This window comes from Macrotis lagotis, chromosome 7 (genome assembly GCF_037893015.1).
Source record: "Macrotis lagotis isolate mMagLag1 chromosome 7, bilby.v1.9.chrom.fasta, whole genome shotgun sequence".
Lineage (NCBI taxonomy): Eukaryota > Metazoa > Chordata > Mammalia > Peramelemorphia > Peramelidae > Macrotis > Macrotis lagotis.
The window spans coordinates 83,530,213-83,538,569 of record NC_133664.1 but is presented as its reverse complement, the minus strand read 5'-3'; the positions used below and the strand labels follow the sequence as shown (position 1 = coordinate 83,538,569).

The following is an 8,357-nucleotide window of genomic DNA, read 5'->3' as shown; positions in this document are numbered from 1 at the left end:
GGCACACGTGTCGGGGCGGCCCCCGGAAGGGCGGGGCGGGGGCGGGCCGGGGCGCCTCGGCATAAATAGGCGCTTGGGCAGGCGGCGGCCGGGCCGGAGCCGAGCAGCCCGCGGGCGCGCGGGAGCGCACACAATACGAGCGGGAGGGCGGGGAGGGCGCGCGGCCGCGGCACGGGCACGCGCGCGCGCGCGGCACCATGTGAAGGGGCGCAGCCGCGGCGGGGGAAGGGATCCAAAAGTTTCCCCGGCAGCCAGGCCGGCGGCGGCCCCCGCCCGCCCGCGCCGCCCGCGCCGCCGCCGCAGCAGCACCAGGTGAGGAGCGGCGACGCCGGGGTGGGGGGCGGCGGGCGGCGGGCCCGGCCGGGGCGGCCCCTTCCCCCTCGCCTCCATTGTGGCGGCGCCTCTCCCGCCCGCCGCCTCGGCGCCCGCGCCGCGATGGAGGAGGATCAACATGGCGCCTCCCACGCTCCGGGGCCGGGGGCGGAGGGCGGCGGCCGCGGCGCTGCCCGGGGCGGGCCGGCCTTCCCGCCGAGCGGCCCCCCCGGGGGCCGGGGGGGGGGGGCGGGAGCGCGCGGCCGCCCCGCGCGTGTCCGTGGGGGCGCGGGGGGGGGGGCGCGGCGGGGGGGGAGCCCCGCGTGGTGGCGGCGGCGGCCCGGGGGGGGGGGGCGCGAGGGGCGACCCCGGCCCGGCCCGGCCCGGCCGCCCGCTTCCCCGGGAGGGCCCGCGCCGAGGCCTGGTCGGCGGCGCGGAAGCCGGGGCGTCGCGTGGAGGCCGAGCGCGGGGGAGCGCCTCCCCGGCCCGGGCACGCGCGGCCGCGAGCCGGCCTTCCCGCCCCCTCCGCCTCAACAGGTCCCGCCGCCCCGGGCGCCCCGGGGGCAGCAGGTGGGCCCGGCCGCGGCTCGTGCAGGGGCGGCAGCCCGGCCCGGCCCGGCCCGGCGGGTCCGGTGCGGACTCCGGAGCCCCGAGCCCTCGCCCCCGTGCCTGTCACAGGACTCCTATCGTGATTGCCTCCTGTGTGTAAATAAAAGAAACATCAACAGTTGTTCACCGTGGTAGTTTTAATATCTAAACACCTATAGATTCCTTACACTTCTAACGTACATTTACATTGCTTATACTTGTAACATATTAAAACTATCACGATGAACAACTGTCGGTGATTTTCCTTTTATTAAAACACTCGGGCTGTGGTTTTGGTACTTTGCTCAAGCACAGACACTTTATACTTTTTTTTTTTTTTAGTTTTTGCAAGGCCTTTGTCATTAGTAAGTGTCTGACACCGGATTTGAACTCAGGTCCTCCTGACTCCAGGGCCGGTGCTGTCTCTGCTGTGCCAGCCTAGCCCCGGACCTTTAAAAGGATGGTAAATGACTTGGCCGGTGGGTAATGCGTTCTCTTAGCCCTCAGAGTGGTGACCTTGAACGAGTCACTTCTCACACTCCGACTAGAATCTGTGCACCTTTATTTGGGTCTTTCTCCCAAGGTAACAAGGCAGCCTAATCCTACCTATTCCTCCCGGGGCCTCTGTTGTTAATGCCCGCTAGCTAGACTCCACTTGCTGACTTTGGTGTATCCGGCCCTGGTTGGATACAGAAAAATTGAATGAAATTTTATTCCAAAGCCCTTGAACGGGACTTTTTACTACAGCCTTAACTTCCTGTGCCATCCGGTTATCCTAGCCCTATAACTCACTTCCGCATGAAAAAACTTGGCAATTTAGCAGTGATATGAAATAGACTAAAAAGGCAAACTGGAGAGCAAAACTTTGCCAGAAATAATTAAGTTTATCTTACACTGTTTTAAATCTTAGTGATTGTTTTGCTATGTTGATGGTTCTATTCCTTGGATAAAACTTTTTTTTTTCTTTATCACCCAGGCATTTTATGAGAAAATACAGTTTTTCACCAAAGTCATAGTTTCAAAAATAGGTTAATACATATTCATTTTTACTAGATTTTCTTTCTTGGTATGCAGTTTGAACCTCAGTTCAGTCTTTTAAAAAGAGATTCTGAACTCTTTTCTCTTTTGTTTGGACTTTTTTTTGTGGTTGTTCACTAAAACTTGTCTTGGAAGAAAATGGATATTCTCCCATCCTTTGTCTTGAAATTTTTTTTTCTAACCAAGTTTATGTTATGCTAGCATGAAAAAGAAGGTATTCATGCACGCAACATTCACCAGTATCTTCCCCCCCCCCCCCAAGTTACTTTGATAGATCCATGATTTCCTCTGTGTGGGTACTCCTTCAAATACAGTTTGCCCCTGGCAGTAGTGACTCTGGCAGTAAAGCAAGATTACATCTTATTTTCCCAGATAACAGTTGCAATGCCTACTGGATCCCGAATGAACAGAATGTACTGAAAGAACAAATGGGAGGCTAAGGTTATCTTTGTCAGTTGAGGGAGTATAGTGGGACTACAGCAAAAAGCCACAGATTAATCTCTAGCCACCAGTTTATTTATGTTCAGTTTAGGATGTTTTTTTTTTTAATTTGGACTAAATATTTGCCCTTTGATAAGTAAGGTACTAAGTATAGGAATGAAAAAGAGTAAAAGGTAATTTAATTATTGTATTACACATGTTTCATAGTCACTTTATTGAACTGACAACCACTTCTTTAATAACAAAGTAACTGAATGTTTTTTTTTTAAAAACCTTAGGGAGCCAATAATGTATTCCATTGTTAATGAAATCAGTATTGAACTCGGGGGCCAGTAGTGAGGTGGCAAAGTGGATAGAGCACTAGCCTAGGAGTCAGAACAGGAGTTTGAATCCAGCCTCAGACACTTGACACTTTCTAGGTATGTGACGCTGGGCAGGTCCCTTAACCCTGACTGCCTGGCATCCAGGACCATCTCCAGTCTTCCTGATTTCATATCTGGCCACTGAATCCAGATGGCTCTGGAGAAGAAAGTGAGGCTGGTGACTTAGCACAGACCCCCCCCCCCCCCCCCCCCCATCAAATCCAGTTCGTGAGCTTGTCATGGCATCACCTCCCTGCTGTTGTGGTCAACTTTGAGAATGAAGGGGAAAAAACATCATGGAACACAAAATTAGTATACTGACCTTGGAGTCAGAAGACCTGAGTTCTGATGCTTTTTATTCTTTAATAGGTGGGGAGACCTTAGATAAATCTTTTTTTTTTTTTTAGGTTTTTGCAAGGCAAATGGGGTTAAGTGACTTGCCCAAGGCTTGCCCACACAGCGAGGTAATTATTAAGTGTCTGAGGTCGGATTTGAAATCAGGTACTCCTGACTCCAAGGCCAGTGCTGTATCCATTGCACCACCTAGCTGCACCTGACAAATCTTTTTATAACCTGTAAGCCTTAGTTTCCTTGTCTGTAAAATAGGGCTATGAATATACTGCCTGATTCACAGAAGTGATAGGATTAAACAATTGTCATGTAAAGCTTTAGGATTTGCAGAGTGCTATGTAAATGGTTTTAAATTTTATATTCACAATAACCCTTGAAGACATTATCTCCATCTTACAGATGAGGAAACTGAGTCAGAGTCTAGATTTGAACTCAGATCTTTCTCATTCCAAGTTCAGTATTCAATCCACAGTATCACCTTAAAGTCTACATAGCACTCTTCAAATACCTTAAATACTATATCAATAGAAGTTAAATTTGATCCCCCATAACTATCTTCTTAATTGGGAAAAAAAACTTTTATAAAGTAACTCTATTGCATTCTTAACTACAGGCCACAGATCACTTTTAGCTATTGGTGAACAGATCAGAGTGATCTGTTATCTAGGCAGTTATCTAGGGATGTGAGTAAGATTTTGGTTTTTGTTTTTCTGTAATCTGCAAGATTGATTATCTTGTAAAGGATGATTAAAGATCTTTTAATAATTACTTCTCAGTAGCAATCCTTTCTGAAGGTTGTGCTATGCTACTTAAAGGTTGATTTTCCCTTAATACACAAGTCATATTCTTCATTCATTCAATAATGTTGACTATTTTCATTGCAAAACCTTTAGATGCAGTTTTAATAAGTAACATAATTGACTGAGCTGTTCATTTTTTGCCTGTCCATCCTTTTTGAAGCATTCAACAGATCCGATTGTAGGAACTCTTGCTATTACTTCACAAATCAACAGTGTGAAATTCCAAAATAAATATGTAAAAACTTCAATTAAAATATGCATACCCTATAATACTTGGAGTAAGGGAGTTTTTTGGTTATTGTGAAAGGGAAAAAAATCTGTCATATTGTTTCTTAAAATGTTGTCTGGAACCTGGGTGGTCCACCAGGAGGTTATCCAATAGGGTTCCAGTAGTCTTTTATATTATTCATTTTTATAGTATGACATTTCTGGTTTTGTTTCAGTCACAAACTAATCATTTAGTAATATTGTAGATGTCATATCTTAAAGATTACATCATAATTAGTACTGATTCTGAGGGGTTTTTTTTTTCACATTGGCAAAAAAGAATATGGTGTGGTTTAGGTGATTGCATTTTTTTTTTTCCTGAGGATGGATACCATTGATCAAAAGACTGATACTAAAATGAATAGTAAATTGATTAAAATGCAAGCAGGGTATGGGAGAAAAGAAGTAGCCATGGTGGTATACAGATTAGGATAAACATAATGGTTAAAGTTTAGCTATGTTACTTATAAACTATGGTTGCTATTTAATGAGAGAACAAAGTTATCTTATAAAATTAGAAAAATTTGTTAGAACTTTTGGGTCAGTTTTTGTATTTTGCAAAATTTGGCAGAATAGCATATTTTCCCTGTTCATTCAGATAAATGACTCAATTTCAGTAGCGTATTAAAAGACATCTTAAAATGCTAAATATCCTGGCATTAAAGGTGAATTTCATTTCCTGAAAAATATTTTGACAAATTAAAGTGATTTCTTTAAAAAGCAATGGAGATGGATGGGGGGAGAAACTCAAGTGCATTACTAAAATAGATTTCAGCTTTTAGTAAATGTTTTAATAAAGTACAAAATATTTATTTTTATGTTATTTTAAAAGTAAATGAAAAGTAATATTTTGTATGACCTAGAAATTGTCAATACTTATGGAGTACTTTATGTGTAATTGGCAGCAGAGGTTTTTGCCTAAATTTAAAGAATAGAAATAATGGAGGCAACATCTAAATTTTTCAGATTGCATTGTAAAGTGTTTTTAAATTACAATGTCATATGCCAAATTGGTGTGAGAAGAGCACTCTGAATTTGAAGATAGTACAAAGACATAGCTCTGATATTACTTCATTTCTGTGAGCCTTTGATTTCCTTATTGGAAAAATGACAAACTTTGACTTGATAGTACTAAGTGTGAATTTTCCATTGATGCTTCTATTGTTTCCTCCCCCACCCCAAACAGTGAAGTTTAATAGACTCAATCAGGGACTCTTAACCTTGTTTGTGTCATGGCCCACTTTGGCAGTCTGGTGACCCTTTCTGAGGAAACTTTTAAAAATACATAGGATTACAAAAGAAACCACTTAACATGGAAATAACAGTTATCAGAATTTTTTTTTTTAGGTTTTTGCAAGGCAATGGGGTTAAGTGGCTTGCCCAAGGCCACACAGCTAGGTAATTATTAAGTGTCTGAGATGGGATTTGAACTCGGGTACTCCTGACTTCCGGGCTGGTGCTCTATTCGTTGTGCCACCTAGCCATCCCTTATCAGAATATTAAAAAAAAACAAAACCATTTCAGACTCTAGATTAAGAACCCTTGGAATTAAATATTAGTGAATATCATATGGGATTGAAGAATTTAGAGTTGGAAGGGACATTGGAGATTATCCAGCACAGCCCTCTCATTTTATAGAGGAGGAAACTAAACCCTAGAGAATTTGAAGGATTTGCCTAGATTCACACAAGTAAGAAGAAATATATGGAATGGATTTTTTTCCCTAAGAAATTATATGTGGACTACATTTTAAATGCTTTAGGGAAGTATACCCCCTGCAAAGAAAACTTTTTCTGGTTTGGGGGTGAGTGGGTGAGTGATGGTGAGTGGTTTTCATATTGCAAATCATTAATCTTTTATGAATTCATATTTTTATGATATAGTAAAGATTTTTAAAGCAAAGAAAAAATCTTAGTTTGAATTAGTGGAAAATGTTTATCTTAAAGTGAGTTTTAATTGAGTTAATATTACTATGTAAGCTTTAACTTTATTTTTAAAATGTTCTGACCTATCATTTTTGCATTAATTTTCTTGAAGCAAAGGTTATTTTTGTAAGTCACACAACAGAAAAATAATTGCTTCTAAACCTTAGCTTGATTGTTTCAATTATGTTTTCTAACTTAAATGTATTTTTTAAAAAAAGAACTAGTACAAACACTATAGAAAGCTTTCCTTAAAGTGGGAAATTACTCTATTCATAGTTGCATTAAACTAAAGCCATATAAAAACTAAATAATATTTATTTCTAGAACTGTGTTTTAAACATACAGTTAATCCAGACATTTAAGTGACAGACTGATTCAAAAACTTGTTTTTTCATTGATTTTTTTAAGCAAGATTAAATCTTAAGTTTAAGGGAGGTAATTTTTTTTTTTTGCTTAATTAAAAATATTGTGGTTACTAGAATTATTGATTAATTAAACTTGAACATCTTTAGAAATTTTTAAAAATGGAATTACAGTGGATGCATTTCACATAACCTTACTTCAGCATTTTAAACCAGTCATTTTAATTTATTCATCTTGGAAAAAATTGCAAATAATTAATTGCAAGATAATTGAACAGAATAACTTTGTATAATTTGCTTCTGGGTTTGTGTTATTTTAAATGAATATGAATGTACTTTAGGTCACTTCAAAAGCCTACTTACTGCCCATAGCAGCTTTCTGGAGGCTGACTGTTTCATCATAAACTATACTGCCTGTGCCAGCAGACATTTTGAAGATAACATGGTTCAGGGAAGTTAAAAAAAAACAAACCAAAAAACCCTATAATCTTTTTTAATACTTATGTTTAAGAGGAAATCTTTTGGAGTTTACTTCAATGCAAATATTCTTGATATATTAGATTTGGGAGGTAGACAAGAAATAAAGAGGAGTCATTGCCTTGAGCAATAATAATAGTCACTTCAAAAGGTCTCTCTCTGCTGGATCTTTGCAGTTTGGATTGAAATGGCTGCTGTAAGTGTTGAAGCTATATTCAATTAAAATAAAATGAACTCATCTAGCCATATTCGTTTCATGTTATTAGAATCTTCAGTATCTGTGAGCAAGTTATATATGGATGTTAAACAACTTAAATTTTTTTTAATTGAGAAAAAGCAAGAAATACGTGTTACTCTTTAAACTGTCCTTAAATTATTATGTTTACAATTCACAGTGCTTCTTATGAATTTCTTGGAAAATCTTTCCTTCATGTAGCTTCTTGAGTTGCCTAGTGTTTATTACCCACAAATTTGTCTTAATGCTGGTTATCAAAATATTTGGGGGAATATCTGGGTCCTCTGTTTCTAATAGAGGTTTGATATAGGGGGGCTCTTTTCTCTCAAATAAAAAGCTTCCTTAAGTTGGAAGAGATGAATTTAATTTAACTAGAACTTCATTATCTGCTGCTTCTAATAATGTGTTATAGTTAAGTTTGTTTTTTAACTTTTAAATAATAAAAATGATTAATTTACCTTTTCCCCCCCCTCCTGATTTCTGGCTGACATGTCTCAGTATGTTTTGATAAAGATATTTTACTTCACCTCTCCTGACAGCATATTCTTTTTTGCACTTTTATGCTTTATTATCCATTCTGTGTATTTTGACTTGGATCCCTTTTCAGTTTTAATAAATGAAAAACTGAAGCTTGTAGAAGTAGAGAAATTTCCGACTTGTCTTGAGGTTTTATTGATTACCAAAATAATACCGATTTTATTCTTAAATTGCAAAGTTAAAAATCTGACAGTTTGGTTCTACCCCCTGTGGTAGTTATGCATTTCTGACTAATGTTAATGAATTAAATCAGCAATCTGTCAATAAGCATTTTATTAGTCATCTTCTCTGGCCCAAACACTATCAGGCCTTAGGATACAAATTAATTCAAAGAAGAAACAATCCCTACTAATAGTAGTTAGAACTACTATTAGTTCTTTGAAATATTTGGACAGTAAGTCTTCCTTTTCATTAAATCTGAGATTTTATAGTTTAAATGATAAGAAAGTGACTTGGGACTGGCCTCTTAGACAACTGACCTTAAGTTTTAGAATGAACATTCTCCTAAGTGCTCTACTGATAATAATATGGAGCATATGGGGCAGAAAGCACAAGGATTTATAATTTGCTTTTAAAAGTTCTTAATTCCTTTGCTTAAATATTTGTTGTCAGTATTTTCATTCACCAAATGTATTTGAATATAGATGTCCTAATTGACCTGT

The 8,357-nt window shown here is 40.0% G+C and overlaps 1 protein-coding gene across 1 annotated transcript in view; it reads left to right on the top strand.

Moving 5' to 3' along the window:
- Window positions 1-208: 208 nt before the first annotated feature.
- Window positions 209-8,357, top strand: part of ZMYND11 (zinc finger MYND-type containing 11) — a 137,233-nt gene continuing 129,084 nt past the window's right edge. The window contains exon 1 of the mRNA XM_074193235.1: window positions 209-312. The gene's annotated coding sequence lies outside the window, so the exon portion shown is untranslated. The remainder of the gene's footprint in view (window positions 313-8,357) is intronic.